Source organism: Chiloscyllium plagiosum, unplaced genomic scaffold (genome assembly GCF_037043375.1).
Source record: "Chiloscyllium plagiosum isolate Xiang-an unplaced genomic scaffold, Cpla_swu_hap1 HiC_scaffold_27, whole genome shotgun sequence".
In the NCBI taxonomy this organism is placed as follows: Eukaryota; Metazoa; Chordata; class Chondrichthyes; order Orectolobiformes; family Hemiscylliidae; genus Chiloscyllium; species Chiloscyllium plagiosum.
Genome location: NW_028270165.1, coordinates 58,875,934 through 58,876,457, shown reverse-complemented (window position 1 = coordinate 58,876,457; position 524 = coordinate 58,875,934). Strand labels below are relative to the sequence as shown.

Sequence of the window (524 nt, the reverse complement as noted above, 5' to 3'; positions counted from 1 at the left end):
TTCTCCGAAGAGAGCTGTCCCAAATTTCCAATCGATCCTCATCGCTGACATCCCTCAAACACCGCACCACTCACGTCAACCGATTCAACGCTCTCTCCAATCATTTCACTTGGCTGCTTTCTGTCCCATTGGTACGCCAGGGAGCCCAACCTCGTTTAACGAAGGTGCTTTTTGAGAAAAATCAAACACACATCTTCGCACAAAGCATGAAACGCGGGCTCGTCCGGGATTTGAACCCGGGATCTCTCGCATACCTGTGTTGACGAAGACCCAAAGCGAGAATCATGCCCCTAGACCAACGAGCCACACAACCGGCCCGCTTGCGCCCCCACTCTACCTCTTGAACCAGCTGAGTCTTGCTCAGAGTGAAGTATAGTTGACATTGAACAGGCTGGGGACGTTTTCTCTGGAACGTCGGAGGCTGAAGGGTGACTTTATGGAGGTTTACAAAATTATGAGGGGCATGGATAGGATAAATAGGCAAAGTCTTTTCCCTGGGGTCGGGGAGTCAAGAACTAGAGGGC

General features: G+C 51.1%; 1 non-coding gene across 1 annotated transcript; it reads right to left on the bottom strand.

Annotated features, from left to right (window-relative positions):
• Positions 1–215: 215 nt before the first annotated feature.
• On the bottom strand, positions 216–305 carry trnap-ugg (transfer RNA proline (anticodon UGG)). The gene is given in 2 exon segments: positions 216–251; positions 270–305. It is a non-coding gene; the product is annotated as a tRNA-Pro (tRNA).
• Between the last annotated feature and the right edge of the window lie 219 nt (positions 306–524).